Raw genomic sequence first — 19,284 nt, 5'->3', positions numbered from 1 at the left:
GGACATTCAGAGCCAAGGGGCAGAAGATTCATTCAGGTCTAGTTAATCAGCATCTTGCAATCCAGCTAGTGTGATAAGAGAAGTCTGTCTCATCTGTTGGTTTTCAAGAACTGGAAGGTTTTGATCCATCTGTCACATAATTCCTCCCATTTCTATTTGGAGAAATATGCAATCTGTTCCATTAATAAAATGCTGCGAGTAGATTCCTCCTTCCATGCAGTTCTAAACCCACTTGACAGGTGGATATTTTGACCTGGACATGGTGCAAAGCATTAAGTCATTTTAGTAAGTGTATGTCTCCACAAAGAAAAGAAAGATAGACACTAATTAAAACCTGGGTAAGTCATCTGGAAGACTGGTAGCACACTCTGGCATTTGTTAACACAATACAAAAGTCACTAATTATAGTAGTATTGTTGGTGCCATTGAAGTTATAACAGCCTGTCAGAGGTGCCATTATAAACCACTATATTCAGGTGTTCATAACGACAACCATAAAAATTTAAATAAAGCTGAAACTTGGCATATATGATCTCAGTTTGGAGCACTCCTTTTTTTCTTTAAGAAATTGGGAAGGGCGGTGCTTGTAGCTGCACGTATTTATATCTAACTTCATGATTTTAAAACTTTACCTTGAATACCAATTATGAAATAAGCATTTTATTTTTAAAATAAATACTTTGGGATGAAAAATATGACATCCTGGTTCATCTGTTTACTGTGAACCAAGCAATATATCTTCTGTTTTGGTCAAGTACTTAAATATGTGCCTCCCTAAGCAGTTTAGGAATTTAATAGAAATAGTCAACTGGGAAAAGTAGCAGTTTAAATACTTTTGTGTATTTGGTTATTAATTTCTCAGTACTCCATCTCCCCTCTTCAAAAAAAAACTTATAAGAATGTGGAAGAAAATAATGTTTCCTTTTCTCAGTTCCCTTTTGTCCCTTTACACTATCAGCTCCTTGCGGCAGGAGATGTTCTTTGCCACTGTTTATATAGCAGCTGGCCCAGTGGGATTTCACACTTCAGTGAGATGAAGTAAAATGGGAATGCAAACACTATATAATGGATTGTTTGCAAATATTCCTTGTGGTGCTGGCTGCTTTCAGGGTTTTACAGGAAATCAATTACTCCTGTATCTCACTAAAGTGGGCCAGTTCAACAACAGCTGGCAAAATTAAACATCCTAACCCTTCATAGTAAGTTAGTTCATATACTTAATGGGAAAAAAAAAAAAAAAAAAAAAAAAAAAAAGTTTACATGTACTTACATCTACATTAGAATGAGTAAATCTCATAAATTGTGCAGGACACCATTAATGTTTCATTGTGCATCAGATTACAATGTCCTCATTCCAACATCAGTCTTGGATTAATTACATAGCAATCACCACAGAGCTGACATTGCTGGAGATGGGGGATTACCCTGGGTGTCCCTTGGTGTAAGCAGTCATTAATATGATGGCACAAGAATTTGGGATAACAAATCACCCCTGGCTAGTACAGACCTGAACTCACTAAAGTTTAAACATTTTATGGATTAAATCTTTTATTTTAAAAAGTAAACACAGGAGGTATTTGCTTAATAATAATATCTTGGGTTTTCCTTTATCCAAATAAATCCGCTTGTGGCAACAACGCAGGAAAATACTAAGGTGACTTAGAAAGATGCATCAGGTAAGTAAAAGAAACAGTTTCAGAGCATTTTCTTCTTCCAACATATTTAATCAATTGCTTTTTTTTCCCTCCTTACCTTTATATGGGTAGAAAGAAGAATAACTCTTACTTATGTGTGACTTTAAAATCTAGAATCAAAAAAGGTCCTATTAACAGGAATAACCAGGCTGTTTATTCGTATGCCTGTTATCCACATTATATAAAGCATCATGGATCTTAGTCTAAATGGCATTGACTAGCTTACATTTATTTGATCTGTAGGCTATGGGATCTGAAGCACACTGCTCTATTTCATGACTGCTTTTGCTAGCCAAGGGAACTAATTGGCTCATTCTAGATCAAAGCCAGTCTGAACTAGCACATATGGATAATTTGCACACTGGACTCACTGAAGTGAAGCAGGAGGGTAGATGAATTCAATGGTGTGTATGTATCCATAATGTTTTCATGATGTCAAATCTGTGTCAAATTTCATTTATTTAGGGAATAAATTAGGTTGTAGAGAATCAAATATCTTCTCTGTTGAGCTTTGTGGGAAACTACTGAATAATACTCAAAATACCGAGTATTTTTTATATTCATAGTGAAAGAAGAAAGTGAAAGAAGAAAGCAGACAAACATAAACTAGATTAAAAAAAAAATCTGAAAGAAAGATTTATCCTTATGGTCAGTGATCCTGCATTAGAAAAAAAGTATTGGTATTGTCCATATCCTCTGTGAAGTCCTAGCATACCCAATAAGACACAAGAGAGATGGCCAGAGTGTTCTCACTTAATTCTTTAGGAAATAAAAATGCCACATCAAACTTAATCTAGAGACTAAGGTTGAAATTGCCAGGGAAACAGACTTATTTCAGGACACTGAAATGCTGCCAGGACATTTATTCCAATACATTTATTGCTCAAGAGATTTTTACATAATTCTTTAGTGGCTAGAAGCTGTCTCCATGTATTTCTCCCAGATTACTGTGTTCCCACACTGTGGAGGGGCAGTGAGCTAATACAAACCAAACAAGCAGAAGAACATTTGGGCAGTAATCATGTGTTCTTCAGGATGAGATTTATGCAATGCAACTAACTGAATGAGGAAACAATTTGAATGTGTTGCTAATATGATCATAAAAAAAGAAAGTGGAAGATAGTAATGTCAATAAGAAATCTGTCTTAAATCAGACATTGCTCTCTAAAACTAACTGAAATTAAGCATGGAGCTGGGGGTCAGCCTCTTCTCACAGGTAACTAGCAATAGGACAAAAGGGAATGACCTCAAGTTTCACCAGGGGAAGTTTAGTTTGGAAATTAAGAGACATATCTTCTCAGAAAGAGCAGTCAGTCATTGGAACGGGGTGCTCAGAGAGGTGGAAGAGATCTTTTCCAACCTTTATGATTCTATGACTCTATGATTTCATATTTGTTCTCCAGTGTTTTTTTGTTTGCTTGTTTGTTTTTTTGTTTTAACAGAAGTCCTTGTCAAACTTACTGTTCCTGGTGTTCTGGGTGTGGGCCTGTTTTATTTATTTATTTATTTATTTATTTACTTATTTATTTATTTATTTTTTACTTTGGACACTCATACGTGTGAACTTTAAACATCCCTCAAATGTTGCAAAGGCTCTGCTGCTTCAGAATATTTGGTGTGAGACTGAATCAGGCAGAGAAGTTTGTGAACAAGAAGTTATTGAAATCCATATAGCTCCATCTCAAAAAAAAAAAAAAAAAAAAAAAAAAAAAAAAACTTTCAAAAGTGTTAATGTGGACACAGAGATAATCTGAGGCAGGGTCTGGCCCACAGTCCCCCAGGGAGCCTGTGGCAAAGGGAGAAGCTGTAGCCTGGCTTTCCAGCCACTGGGTGCAGGAAAAAAGAGTGTTCCCCAGTGTGCTAGAAAATTACCCATTTCATAAACTCAGGTTCAAATAATACTAATTTTCAAACTCTTTATTCCACAAAACATAAATAATTGTACAAAAGAACATTCGTACTTCCTTTTTGATGTTACAGAGATGCAGCCAGTGGCATGGACATTCTTTCCTCCACAGCTTTAACAGAAAACAAAGCCAGACACAAGCATATGGGTCAACAAACCAACCTGAAAAGCCTCAGGACAAAAACATCCTACATTACCAGTAATGTTTGTCAAGGATACCAGAGTTGCTGAAAAACAAGGATCTGACCTACACAAAAACTCATGGCCCATCACACTCCTTGTCTCCCAGTATAAACCACCAGATTGCTGCTGTTTAATCTGTCCTCCTGATACTTTATCACAGCTAAATCAAAAACATTTTTCTGCCCAATAAAAGCATAATAGTATCCCATATCTGATTTTTTCTTTTCTCTTTTTATTTTTTTTTCCCCAGTTCCAGGCAATCTGTACATTTTGGTTGGACTAGATGATCTGTGAAGGTCCCTTCCAGCTGAACTATTCTATTCTATTCTATTCTATTCTATTCTATTCTATTCTATTCTATTCTATTCTATTCTATTCTATTCTATTCTATTCTATTCTATTCTATCCTATCCTATCCTATCCTATCCTATCCTATCCTATCCTATCCTAATGCCTTGCCTTGCCTTGCCTTGCCTTGCCTTGCCTTGCTTTGCCCTTGCCCTTGCCCTTGCCTTGCCCTTGCCTTGCCCTTGCCTTGTCCTTGCCTTTCCTGGGTTGCTACAGTACTTGTAGTTTAGCGGCAATTATATTTCTGAGACAAACAGCGCCACTGACTCTGTTTCTATATCCCCACACTGAAAACGCTCTCAAAGCAAGTTTGATACCTGAATTTTCATGTCTCCATTAGGCAGATGTAATTGCTGAGTTCACTACATGTCTCTGTCTTACTGTGTCTGTTAAGATTTCAGCTTTATTTCTTGAATAAGTTTTCCCTGATGCATTCTCTTCTTATTCCAGCTTTCAAGCTAATATCAAACATGTTTTCAGAGCCTTTTTGTAAATTTGTTTTTGACAGTTCCTGGTTTCTGATCATATTATTATGTCTCCTATAAACTGGTCTCTCCAAAATAATGAGGAAGGCCGTGGTCTTAGCAGACAGGAATGTGGTTGTGCCCATGCACATACAGAAAAAAGATATAAACCACAGAGGTAGGACTTTGAACTCATTCATAGATTTAATATTGTACTGTGATAGTAAAACATGATCCCTATATGGAAAAATAAAAAATAAAAATCAAGGCAACATAAAAAAAATAATAATAAAGAGGAAAAAAAAAATCAAGGGAAATCATGGGAACATGATGATAGTCTTTATGTTTTAGGATAGGAAGGCCCAAAGGAAGAACAAAAAAGGCTCAGCAGTTAAGATATTAGATCTGCTTTTCCATCCTTTCCCTATTCAAATAACACTGACAATGTTAAGCAAATCCACCCATTAACGTGTATATGCCATTATATATTTTTTTCCCTTAAAAGGAAAAAAAAAAAAAAAAGAAAAAAGTTGTTGCACTATATGTGTGTGTGTGTGTGTGTGTGTGTATATACATATATATACACACACATATATATATATATATATATATATATTTCCCCTGACAGATAGAGTGGAACAAAATCTGTTTCTAGACTCGATCTTAGCCTTTTAGCTCTTCAAGCATAAACCAAGGATAACAGCACTCTCCTGTCTCTCAGGGCTGTTTTGTAGATAAATACATTAGAGACTAAGAGGTGTTCAACTTCCAAATAAGTATTTTAGGCAGTGCCTGCAGAATTCCCAAATGTTTGCTTTCTTAAGCTCTGTAAAATTACTGTGCCCAATGCTTCTTGCTGTATATTGTCTTAACATTTGCCCCTGTTCAAACAAAGCAGGTGTAAAACACTGTCTGTTGGATGGTGTACTCTTTTGCACTGATGTGCAAATGTCCCCCTGAGATGCAAGGATCAAACTCTCAGTGTCCACAGCAGTATATGATAGAATAGTGTGGTAAAAGTAATGATAAAGAAAACATGCCAGGAGAAAAGGGCTTATCACTGCTTCTTACTTGGACTCTGAGAAATCACTAACAGATTCCTCCAGAGGAACGATATAGGATTTGAAGCTTGAAAGGATCAGAGATGGCATGTTCATTGCTTCGATTTTCATTAGCTGCAGGTCATTAAACAGGCATTTGTGGGCGTAGTTCTGTATATATAAAACAACTAAAATATTCATTACACACAAAATGAGTGAAAAAGTACTCCAATAATTTCTACATATGACATTTTTAAATATAATGATACAGATAACCAAAGGTCTTTCTCTTGACCCCTTCTCCCATTACAATGCCACCACACATGAGTATTTATTTATTTATAGCCAAGCCTAGCAAATATGAGAACTAAGCTTCCTTTTTATCTTTTGAGGTGTAAGACATTTTCCAAACAGGAAATGTAGCTCACTCACAGGAAACTATATTCAGGCAATGGTAAAATTTCAAAATCAATCTCTGAGCCCTCAAGGAATACCTATTCAAGACAGTACAAGTAACTGTACAGACTCAGTTTTCTTGTACATCTACAGTACAACTACAAGCTAAATAGCCCTTTGCCATTTCCACTTGACTCAACCCTCGGTCAGGCCAGTTGTAGGCAAAGAAAAGCAAAAACTTGTAATGCTTAAATGCTACGTAATGGTGCTACTAATTCCACTTTGCATTAGTGGGAGCAAGGAAAACGTATACTGATAGAGCATCGGGAAAAATTGAAAAGTCCAAGCCTCTTTCTTAAACAACATATTTATAATCAATCTTCTTCCAGAATAGCACATGCAAAAGGGCAGAACTGATGATGCCTGATTGCCTACTGAGAGCTACAGACCTTGCATGACAAAGTTAGACCACGTTTCAGAACTGTCAGTCTGGTACAGTTAGCAACAGTTTGCTGAGGGGAAAGGAGTAAATAGAGTTTCTTGGTCTCTAATCTCAGGCAGAATAAAACTTATTGACCTTTTTTTGTTGTTGTTGTTTGTTTGTTTGTTTGTTTGTTTGTTGTTGTTTTAACAAGTAGCTAAAATTAACAAGTGAAATCGCTATTTAAGCACTTAGGTAAAGTTCTACTCTTTCAAAAAGTCTTGAACACGTACAGAGTAACTTCAGTGGGAAATTACTGTGTGTGGTGGATACGTAAATAAGTTTTGTTTGGTGGATGAATGTTGGAATGTGCTAAAAATATTTTCTTAGTGGGAAAAGTGGTTGGATATTTTTTCCCCCACAGTAGCTGTAAAACCAGTCCATGTCAAGGAGTCCTGTGGGCTGGCTTTGCAGGGTCTGGCTTGGGATAAAGAAAGCTACCTTTCCTAAAACTTTCTTTGTGGGCTTGGAAAAAGTCCTGTAACCTTCCAGAGACTTAGTTTTTCATATAACTTAGTTTCTCATATAGAAATCGGTGTAACAGTTCCATCTCTTTACAATGGATTTACCAAGGATCAGTTCACTGAGACACTTGAGGCCTTCTGCCGTTTAAAAAAAAAAAAAAAAAAAAAAAAAAAGAGGTCAGTTTAGTGATGAGGTAATGCTGGTGTTTTGCCCCAGATATGTTACACAAAGGTTTTACAGATGGCCTGTGTAATCCTGGCATAACTTCAGGCAGCAATGAGAAAACATTTAGCTCTCAGTGTGTTCAAAGGAAGATTTTCAGTCTCAGGAATTCGGGACGTATAGATTGTATTCATTCAATGCTTGGAATTGTATATCAAAGACCAATAATATTTCCAGATTCCTATCTAATAGGCCTTTTGTTGTTGAACATTTTGATCCTAAAAGAAGTTCAATTTTGATTTATTAGTTACTCTTTAGAAAAGAAGAGAAAGGGAAAATAACATATTTTATAAGTCTTTATTTTTTTAATTGTTTTGGATAAAGGAACATGGAAGAAATGAAGCAATTCCTTGCTGTCCTCCTAGGAAAAGAAGGAGAAGGAAAAAAAAAAAAAAAAAACACACTACCCCCAGTCCAAAACATAACCTAAATTAAAATGGGAAAAAAAAAAAAAAAAAAAAAAGTCATTTTCCCAGAATGTATTTTGCTAGGCAAACATCAAGAAGGAAAGGACACACATTATTTGCATACTGCATAGGGCATGGCAGTGATTTTGCTGTGAGGCACAACGGACTTGGAGCTTATACAAAACATGTAAGGACATCAAAGCATATTTCAGCATCCTAGTCCAAAATGATCCCTCTCAGTGTCAGCTGGCATTTGGATAAGCACCAGCAATTCAAGAAGGTGAAAAAAAAGAGCAGCAGTGGCAGGAAGAGCTTTTCTGTTCATTCCTAGTGGAATATAATGCACTATCTGGCTCGGGTACTGACCAAGAAAAGACATTTTTCCCCCTTAGGAAATGTTTCCTGTCTATTCTTTCTGCATTAAAAATAAAGCCTCATATAACAATATTGCCTTACAGAACAGAAGTACGAAAACTGCAATCATAAACAAAGCCTTTGTTCCAACTGGAAATCTGGAGAAGACTCCAAAGTTTAGTCTGGTGAAATAACCAAGTGTGGTAACACCAAACTGAATGAACACTCTGGAATGCATCTAACAGTACTTCCATCTGCAGCCTGTCTGTATAGCACCGGGAAATGCTTTTCAGAGAGCAGTCCCTCAAATCCTTAAGATGACTTCATTCAGGGATGATGAAAACAACAAAAAACAACAAAAATCCTTTGGCAAGTTGCTAATAGCTCAAGGCTTCTGTCTTTAATTGGTATAAATAATTAACCAGCACTACGCATGGACGACTAAGCATGATAATAGAGATGTTTCCGTTTGAGGTTGAGAATACATCCTTTATAACATGAAATAAACCAAGCAGCTTGTAGGAGAAGGTTACTTCTTACTGAAGTGAACTGGAAATATGCACAAATCATATTCCACTATCCAAAACACTCAGAGCAATTTTCAAGAATGGGAAGGGCTGTGGTTTCCAAGGGAGGAAAATGGAAGACTTCTAGACCAGGGTTTTTGGCCTGGTTATCAGCATAGTTTATAACATTTCCCAGCTAACCTAGATGTCTAACGCAGATTTTAGCTGTAATCTGCAGGTAAAGACTGTATGTAGTGTGATTTGAAAGTAAAAATCTTTTTACAAGATAACAAGACAGACACAAATTCCACATTGCATTATTTATCGGTCAGACAAGATGTAATTTTATGATTCTTGTAAACAAGCAAACAAAAAAAAAAAAAATAAAAAAATAAAACAGCAACAGCAACAACCTGGTCGGGAGCATTTCCTGTAGCTATTAGTGTTACAGATACACCAACACTGATTTGAGAAACATGGGCAGATTAGGGAGCTCAAATCAGGCCCTGCAAGTCATTCCTGCAGCCTGCATCAACACAACAGGGCCAGGGTCTACTTTCCTTGGCGGTATTGCCCAACACAACATGTCCAACACAAGTGGCTGCAGCCAAAGCCTTAATCCTTTTATAACACACAGGAATAACATGTATCTTGGAAAACAGTATTTTCTTCTTATTATTTTTTATTTCATTGAACTCATTTAAATTATTTTGGATTTGAGTATTCTGAACTGACCTTCTGACTCTGGAGAGAGTATATGTTCATGCCTGATCATGCGTGCAAGAGTATTGCCATATATGATGGGTTCTTTGTTTTCCAGGTGAAGAAATTGAGTTGAATCAATGGTATTTAACCAGATTAATTAACAGTTCCAAGGGCAGGGTAACTAAAACATGAGGTTTTACTTCAATGATAGTTATCTATTTTCAGGGGGAAAAAAAAAAAAAAAAAAAGCAAGATGTAATCAATCTCTGTGATATTTAATAATGACTCAGAATTTCAACTCAATTTAACATGATCTATAGCTGTTGAAAATTGATTTTTTTTTCTTGGAAATTAAGTGCTTCTAAGGCAAGCCAGTATGAGACAAGGCAGATTCTGTACTGTACCCAACTTATCCCAGGTAAAAAGTCTTTTACAAAGCCAGATACCACTCCTCAGGTCTCTGTGCCACCTCCACAGTTGCACTTTCTGCCTTCACTCTCTGTGTAGAGCTCATTGTGTTGTTCATCCCTCATGCTAGGCCCCCCTCAGAGGCTGGAGGATGAAGTCTCCTACAGTAGCTTATTTCTTCCAGTTTTTCCCAGCCTACAAGGAGGTGCCTTCTACCTTTCTATAGAAAGCTGGGATCATTCTTAGTTATCCAGATTTCTTTGTCTCTATTTGATAAGCAAAATGTTAATGGTTAATTCACTGGCATTCCACAATTATGTAAGTTAGCAAGAATTCTCTCTGATCACCAACTTTGCTCACAGTTTTACTTCAGTAAATAGAAAATCAAGTTGTTTTCCTGGGTTTCTGTGGTGCAGCATGTAGCTATAATTTTTCATGCATTACGTGGAAATTGGTTTTTCACTGTTTTGCAGAACTATAAGGGACACAGCTTCATTCTCTTTTTCTATAAGGAGCTCTGCCTTGTAGCTTTGTTTCTTTTTCATTTGCATCCTTTTCCTGAGCTATTTGTAACATTCACCCAGCACATCCTTTGTAATCAAGAACTGTAGGGTTTTTCCTCCACTTCTAATTTGTCTTTCTTGACTCCACATTTTTCAGCAGTCCTTCTGACATTTCCTTCTATGATTCATAAACAAAAAGCACCATTGCCACTCTATGTAACCTCACCAGCATAATGTTGTAACCACGTAGCCGCAAAAAAAAAGATACTGCATCTTCCATGCTGTTCATCTCTCCCTTTTGCCTCTCTTCCTTCCAATAAGGCTACCACTCTTACCAGGATTAGGATCTGATCTTTATCTTTGATGTTTCTCCATTGTATACAGCTGCAGAAATCTCAGCATTTCCTCCAGGATGTGCAAGGTGAGCTGCTAAGGCAAGTTTTCTGGGCAACATCCAGAGGTCCCTTCCAACCTCAACCATTCTGTGCTATTATGATCCAGCTGACAAAAATGATTGTTTACTGAATCTTTTCATGAATGTCTGCTTCCCTAGCAAAATTGTCCTTATTTCTGCTCTTCATCTTTTCTTCTAAAAAATGTTTTCTTTGATCACCTATCCATACAGATGTCCTGTGCCTTGTTCCATGAAGCCTTATGCACAGAGATCTCCCTCTGAATTGAAACATTAGGTCGTTACATCCCTTCAGGTTACCCTCTGAGACATATTTTTGGCATGATTCACTCAAAAAATTGACCATCTAGATGACCAGAGATGATACTTGCCAGTATCAACAGCTACTTTTTATCATTTTACCTTATAATGTGCATTATATTTGTTGTGGATGTAGCACAGATCACCATGATATTCAGGATGAACTCAGTCCCTGAAGAGGGTAGCTGAAGCTGCCAATTAAACTTTAAAAGCTACATTTTTTGTTTCAGGCCCATAGTCACTTGTCTTTCTTGATAGATTTTTAGAATGAGATTATTAGGCAGCTAAACTGCCTTTCATCTTACAGTACAGAATACAAATTGCAGTTTATTTACTATATCTCCCTTTGCACTTGAACTTATATTTTATCTACTGTTGACAAGACAACAAAGTATTTCTATTTCTGTAATTCAGCTTTTCTGTTAAGAAAAGAAAACCTAAATTCTCTTCTATTTCAGCACTTGCTGGTAAATGATGTTAAGTGGCATGCACCCAAAGAGGTTTCTGTGTGGCAGTGCTCTTCAGTGCTCCACTGAGATACATGCCTCTTGGAGAAAAACCTCCAGTCTCAAGGTAGATGTGTAAAATCCCTATCTATGCTTTTCCTGCTGAATTCAAGGTTTCCCTTCTCTTACCTGTCATCCACATCAGCACTTGAGATGTCTCAATCCTTTCTGAGTTTTTGCTTACTTTCTTGCCTGTAAAGTGGTCCATTTTCAGCCAACATCCCCTTTGTTCCACAATAACACAAGCCTTCTGAAGTTGTGGGCTCAGAGGTATCATTTAGGAGGTTATAGTGAGGTGGGGATTGGGCTTTCCTCCCAGGCACCTCTCTTTACTGAAAGAGTTGTGTGGCATTGGAATGGGCTGCCCAGGGAAGTGGTTGAGTCACCATCCCTGGAAGTATTCAAGAAACATGTAGATTTAGAACTTAGTAGCATGGTTTAGGGGTGGATTTTAGTACAAGGTTAAGGGTTGGACTAGATGATCTTAGAGGTCTTTTCCAACCTGAATGATTCTATGATTCTACAATCATTGATACCATACAGACCAAATAAACTTTCAAGGTTCAATTAATGATAAAGGCTGATTTCCTGGGAAAATAATGTTAAAGTTGTTAACTGTGAAATCCAGTTGGAGGCTGGTCACTAACGGAGTCCCCCAGGGCTCAGTACTAGGGCCAGTTCTCTTTAATATCTTTATCGATGATCTGGATGAGGGGATCAAGTGCACCCTCAGTAAGTTTGCAGATGACACCAAGTTAGGTGTGTGTGTCGATCTGCTCGAGGGTAGGAAGGCTCTGCAAGATGACCTGGATAGGCTGGACCGATGGGCTGAGGCCAACTGTATGAAGTTCAACAAGGCCAGGTGCTTAGTCCTGCACCTGGGGCACAACAACCCCAAGCAGCGCTACAGGCTGGGAGATGAGTGGTTAGAAAACTGCCTGGCAGAGAAGGACCTGGAAGTATTGGTTAATAGTCGGCTGAATATGAGCCAGCGGTGTGCTCAGGTGGCCAAGAAGGCCAACAGCATCCTGGCTTGCATAAGAAACAGTATGGCCAGCAGGGCTAGGGAAGTGATTGTCCCCCTGTACTCAGCTCTGGTGAGGCCACACCTTGAGTACTGTGTTCAGTTTTGGGCCCCTCGCTACAAGAAAGACATTGAGGTGCTTGAGCGAGTCCAGAGAAGGGCAACGAGGCTGGTGAGGGGTCTGGAGAACAAGTCTTATGAAGAGCGGCTGAGGGAGCCGAGGTTGTTCAGTCTGGAAAAGAGGAGGCTCAGGGGCGACCTTATCACACTCTACAGGTATCTTAAAGGAGGCTGTAGCGAGGTGGGGGTTGGTCTATTCTCCCAAGTGCCTGGTGACAGGACGAGGGGGAATGGGCTAAAGTTGTGCCAGGGGAGGTTTAGGTTGGATATTAGGAAGAACTTCTTTACCGAAAGGGTTGTTAGGCATTGGAATGGGCTGCCCAGGGAAGTGGTTGAGTCACCATCCCTGGAGGTCTTTAAAAGACATTTAGATTTAGAGCTCAGTGATATTGTTTAGTGGAGGACTTGTTAGTGTTAGGTCAGAGGTTGGACTCAGTGATCTTGGAGGTCTCTTCCAACCTAGATGATTCTGTGATTCTGTGTTGTTAATCGTGAACTGATCTGACTTTATATTGCCTTTTGTTATTCTCCTTCCTCTAACCTCTATTCCTCTCTCTGTCTATGGTTAGATGTCTAGCTTTTTGGTCACAGTCTATCCTGCCTTGTATCTTAAGAAAGTGAACTGCAGTATGGCTGTAAATAAAATAATAATAAATATACACATCTATTCATAAAGATGTAGGCCTAATAATCCTCTAGGAAATAGTCCACAAGTGTCTGCCAGACGCAATGAATTGTCCATGATAATCTATCCCAGTTATTAAAAGAGATTTCATCTAGTTATATATTTTTTTCTCCAGGGTAAATGGACTATTACAAGGGTAACTTGTTTTTGTGGTTTAATGTTTTCAGCATTGAAGTTACTTACAACCTAAAGCCAATATGATGACTGACATGCTCTCAGACTTCAGAGACAAATACATGCTACGTGTACTAAAACTTGGTACATATCAGCCTCGTCATCCAAGGTTGCACAGCTCTCAAAAAAGACCAAAACAAAACTAAACAAACAAACAAAAATAAATAAATAAACTAACCAATAAAAAAATACTCCAAAGGGGGGAAAAAAAAAAAAAAAGAGAGAAAAAAAAATGTTTGGGGGAATAATGATAATTTATGAATCCAACAAATAAATTTATAGGATCAAAACTTGAAATGTTTTATGGTGATGTAATTGTTTTTTTATAGATCTGGCTAATCTTATTATGAAAATATGGAAAAAAGTCATAGGAATATATTGTTTAACTGTCAAAGGAACTGGGTTTCTCTGTACATACTGAACAACATGGCCAGCTAGCTGTTTACTGCAAAATAATAGGGATGTTTTGTGAAACTGTCTATTGGCCAAAGCACAACATTTTTTATTTTTATTCTTTTTTTCCTGGTAGCAAATTGTTTTCAATGAAACTTTCAGTATGAGAAATCAAATCTGGAATTCTTGATCTTAATGAGCAAGAACAAGGAAATCCTCATAAAACATGACAATTGAATAGTTGGTTAGTAACCTCATGAAGGTATTCACAGGTGTTTATATGGTTCACTTCAAGTGATTCAGGATCATAATATGTATGAATGACATAATTCATAGCACCCAAGCTTGAAACATAAAAATAAGCAAAAGAGCCCTCTTTCTCACTCACACAGACATGCACATGCTCATTCTGCTCCTCAAGTTTTAGTACATTGGTCAGAAATCAAGACAGCTTCTGTGACTAGCTGATAGCAGGCCTTTTTTTTTTTTTTTTTTTCCAGCAAACAGCTGCATTTTTTGGTAAAAATGTTAATGAATCATCACATTTTCATCACAAATTATCTAGTTTCAATGAACAAGCAAAAAAGAAATCATAGAATTATTGGAGATCGAATTGCTCACGTGTAATGCAATAGTGCAGTGAGACACCACACTATTTCTTGGACAAATGGAAGAGTCTAGCTTGCTTCAGTGTGTGTCTCTTCCTGCCTGCTCTGATCCCACAATTCAGGCCAAATAAATAAATAAATAAATAAATAAATAAATAAATATTACCACTGCTTTTCATTCATCTGCTTTGTATGTTAGCTCATTTATGATGTGCAACGGGAAAATGTCTGTGACCATTTGGCACCGTGCTCTACTGAGTAGCACTATAAACACTGAGTACTGCCTCTGATCCCTTCAAGGCTGCAGAGACCACAATGAATTTGGTTTATTATTTTATTGGTTTATTTTCTATTGAAAATAAAACGTTGGTCTGAACAGGCAAGAGTTTTAATGTTAGCCTGCTGGCATCCTAAGCAAGTCAAAAGATGTTATGGTCTGAAAAACAAGAGTAATCTTTGCTGTTTACTGTGGTAATATTCTTTATTTTAAAGAGTGGAGCTGGCTGGGTAAACCAGTGAAACTAACCTCAGACTCCTCATGTGCAAAGCAGATATAATGATTATCAGTTCTTTTGCAGGAAACTGAGAATTATTGATAAAAGTGCTATACAAGAGGCTTTTAAATTTATAACTATTTTTATTGTCTTTATTTTGCTCTTACTATCTGATGCCAATCATGTGAACATTTTCTTATTAAAGGAGAGATTTTAATATACGAGTGTTACACCTGCTACTAATAACATTACCGTAACTGAAAGAACTGTGAACATCTGCAGTGAAATTCTGTATTCTCTTAAATCTGCATGAGCTCTTTTTATTACCTTAGATGGAGGCAGGCTATCTTTCTTGCTTTGTACCAGTCATGCAACGTATTTTCTTTGGGATTATTAGGTGTACGGTAATGCCTGGAAGCTGTAAGCACATTTAAGCATATACTTAGTGACACTGAGGTGAGCTTATGAAGGAAAGACAAATAAGAGAAGAAACAGGATCAGCAGAATAGAAATTCTGAAGTCCTCTATCCAACATCCGTTCTGCATGTAAACGATGTGTTTGCTTGCACTTCTTTTCCCTGTTTTCACAGGCTGTTATGAAGCATCCTTTATTGCCACTTGGAGTAATAAATACTGCATCAAATTTGTTGCCTTTAAAGATAAGAATGGAAATGAGAAAGAGAGATTGGGACTAATGTCAAGCTCTGAAAATGTTATTTTTTTAATACTTGAATTTAAGACCTGAATTAACCTGTCCCAATCCTTTCGAATGTTACAAATCAAATCTGAAATACAGAAAGTATTCACATTGGTACTCTTCTATATTTGCCTTCATTCAAAGGAGTAAAGATGGTGTTCCCCGTAAGGGAATAGACCTCCAGAATATCCTTCTGGCAGGTTAACTCACTTGAATTCTCTGTCCAGTAAGGACAATTGGTTTAATGTTCTGCTCAGTTTAGTACCAAAGGAGTAATTAGCAGGGGTAAAACAAAGATAATGAATGAATAAGAATACCATATTCCTCCCCCTTTTTAAGGAAGACTTACTCCCTGGAAACCAGTATGGCTTACAGGAAAGCACAAGGAAGACACTACAGAGACAAAAAGCACTTGTAAATCTACTGAATTCAGCCCCTGGAGAATTTCTCCTGCAGAGGAGGATCCCTGAGTAGCATCACAAACCTGCAGCTGTTTCTGTGACAGCTGCTCCCAGCATCCCCATTCACAGCACAGCACAGCACCTGCTGAAAGTGTGGGTTGTCTTAAATCAGAGAATCACAGAATCATAGAATCATTAAGGATGGAAAAGACCTCCAAGATCTTCTGGTCCACTCATCTCCCTACCACCAATATCACCCACTAAACCATGTCCCTAAGCACCATGTCCAAACTTTCCTTGAACACCCCCATGAACGGTGACTCCACTACCTCCCTGGGCAATCTATTCCAATGCCTGACTACTCTTTCTGAGAAGAAAAGAAATCCTGGCATACCTGAACCACTGCGAGGGTTTTCAGCAGCAAATAATAAGCCACAACATTTTCAAAAGTGCTACATCTTATTCCATAGGTGTGGTGAGTGCTAGGAGCAGAAAGACATGCAGGTAAGTAAACAGAGTGAGTTCTTGCTGTCACCAGCTGTGCAAGGTGACACCTTTTCTTGCTTTCTCACGTATTTCTTCAGTGCCCTGTTAAACTAGCTCAGAAAAACCACAGATATTCTGATCTGGTTTCTGGAGATCAGGCAGAACTCTATTTGATGTCAGTTATATAAAAAGATAAGCATTTCATGCACACACACACCCTTCTCCCTCAACACAAATCACACTTCATCATTTCTGTTGCAAAAATTAGTCATGAATCTTTCAGTTGAGTTTCTGCTTTGTGGAACCTCAAAACATTATTTATTCAAAATGATAGGATTACATTTATTTCAGATGGCATGATATTCATCTTTGTTGTCTGCTTTCAGGCTATAGATCTAGGGATAATTACTAAACTCCCATGTTTTAGAAAACTGGCCTCATTTTTTCTCTCTCTGTCTACTACCTTCTCGTCTCAGCCCCTAGTTTCCTCATGTTTTACTCCGGATTTTGAGCTTTATATATATATATATAAATATTCATCTTCCCATCAAGAGCTGAGTGTTGCCTCCTAACTAATATTTTAGCATGAAAGTCTCTTCAGTGTCTGGATTACCTCCATGTGCAGACACATGAATTAGGGAAGCAGAGAGAAAGGAGTTTGACACATAGCATGAGAACAAGAATTTACCAATTGCCATGCAGCTGTAGTGGTTTCTTTTGTTGTGCCCCTGGGCCTCAGTAGATGTTTAGGAAGAACGACATTTTCTGACTTTTTCATTTTTTAAAGCCAGCCTTGACTTGGCAGCTCTTGACTTCTAGGCAACTTTGGTGGCGTCTTCCTTGTCCCTTCAGCTTTTCGAAATATTTTCTGTGTTTTGTTTAGCATTTTTATTTATTTATATATTAAGAGTTCTTTCTGTAACTGCTTTGAGACATTTGTCCTGAATTCTTTCCTCACTCACTACTCTCCCACTGGTACCTCTCTTGCTTATGAGTAAAGGTCTTTTTTATCTTGGTCTTTAGACCTTTACTTTATAAAAAAATCTCCCTCTTTTCTCAGTTGCTGAGAGCTGTAAGCAGCGCCATCCTCTTCCTTATAAAGGATTTGTCCTGTGTTTTGGTTCTTTTTAGTGGGATTTTCTCCCCCACCAGAACTCAAAACACTCATGCAGATATTCATCATCTTGTATCTTAAATACTGGTTGAAAAAATGGCATTTTATTTTACTGTCTTCTCAGATCAGGTAGAAAACAGTTTCCCCATACTGCAAGAGAATACCAGATTTCTGATATTTTCTACAAAATGAGTCTAAAAAAAAATTCAAGACTACACATAGTAGACTGTACATGTGTGTTTGTAAAATGAATATTTGTTTTGTTTTGTTTTTACTGAATTAAATCAAAAAATAATTGTCTTATATATATATATATATATATATATATATATAAACAAGAAGTTTTCCTGGGTTCTTTTCCATCTGGATCAGTTCACTGTGAAAAGGTTTGTGGGACTCAGGGTGGGATTCTGTGTACTGGAAATAGGAGTAGAGCCCTTTCCTGTGCAGCACACTTCTGGAAGCACTTTGGATTAAATTTATCAGGAGACCCTGGGTGAGAAATGAACTGAAACTGCATTCATGAACATAAATACCATGTGCTGATATCACTGTCTGTATCTCTCTTCATAGCAGGCATGTGCTACAAGTCTTATCCTTCACATACTCTTGGTTACCTCTTTACAGTATACTGCACAAGGTTTAAGGTGTAACATCTTCTCCTGCACCATCTTTCCTTTGTTTTTCCTCAGGTCTGAATAACTAAGGAGCCAAGACATCAAAACAAAGATCACACCTGCCCTGAGTCTGGTGGGCCATGGTGGCTCCCCAAGATATAGGTCTTCAATTATGTTGAGGAATGCAAACAGTACAGACACCTTTAGTCTGGGCTAAACTGCAATAAAAAATATTTGTATAACCTTAAGAAGGAGAAATTTTAAAATGTAATATTTTAATGAGAATCTAGTTAACAGCAAAGACTGAAATACAAGAGAGAACCACACCAAACCATCACCAACGACAAAAAATCAATAAAATTGATGTACCACAGCTTACTTGAAGTTTAAATTTTGAAGTTAACCTTTTTTTTTTTTTTAATCATATAATAATTTTAAAAATGCAGGATGTAAAATTCCTAAAGTCATCTAAATCTACCCACAAATTGCTATGAAGTGTTAGACTGAGAGTAATCAACAGAAAAGAGATATAAAACAATATTACACATTTCTTCTTCATCAACTCTTAACCTTAAATTCAATGAAATGTAGACCCAAACAGAACACATTGTTGAGTGAAGGAAGTTTGGGGGACAAAGGGATTTTTACTCACTAAGTATGATGGTAAATATGGGTCAGCCAAAGAATCAGACTGTAATAGAAGGATGTAAAATAAATGTTTCTGAATGATAACTTCCATGAGCAACAGTGGAGAGAAGCATATTTGGCTTCGGATTAAGGTTTTTTTTTTGTCTGCTTTTTGTTTTTTTCCAGGCCAGAATATACTTGTTTTCAACCAAAGGCTTAAAGATTTATATTTTTGTGGTTTCATAAAGTTTATTTTTGCTTTATTGCTTTAATATTAAATTTTTCTGCAAGGCAGAGTCAAAAAAAAAAAAAAAAAAAAAAAAAAAAAAAGCCTGTATGAGCACCTCCATATGTTCTACTGTCTTTACCATGGATAATTCCTTTTTACATTCCCATCTTGTAGTCTTGTTGTTGTTGATGTTTATGTGGTTGTTCATTTGTTCACTTCACTCCTTCCCTTCCCTTCCCTTCCCTTCCCTTCCCTTCCCTTCCCTTCCCTTCCCTTCCCTTCCCTTCCCTTCCCTTCCCTTCCCTTCCCTTCCCT

Source organism: Cygnus olor, chromosome Z (assembly GCF_009769625.2).
Source record: "Cygnus olor isolate bCygOlo1 chromosome Z, bCygOlo1.pri.v2, whole genome shotgun sequence".
In the NCBI taxonomy this organism is placed as follows: Eukaryota; Metazoa; Chordata; class Aves; order Anseriformes; family Anatidae; genus Cygnus; species Cygnus olor.
Note: the sequence above shows the minus strand (reverse complement) of the source record.